The following is a 226-nucleotide window of genomic DNA, read 5'->3' on the forward strand; positions in this document are numbered from 1 at the left end:
CTGGACAGAGCCTGGCGTGGCGTGTTGCAGAGCGCTGGGTTCGAATCCAGACAGACTCCGTAAATTCCTTCGCCTTTCCGGGCCTCCGCTCCCTCGTCTGTAAACTGGCAGATTTGGCTAAGACGTCCCCTCCCAAAGTTTGGGGGAAGATCAAACGAGGCGGTGGCTGCAAAAGGAGCGGAGTATTTGCTGTCCCTCTGCTTGCCACTCTCTTCGCCGTCTGCCC

This window comes from Myotis davidii, unplaced genomic scaffold (assembly GCF_000327345.1).
Source record: "Myotis davidii unplaced genomic scaffold, ASM32734v1 scaffold120, whole genome shotgun sequence".
Classification (NCBI taxonomy): Eukaryota; Metazoa; Chordata; class Mammalia; order Chiroptera; family Vespertilionidae; genus Myotis; species Myotis davidii.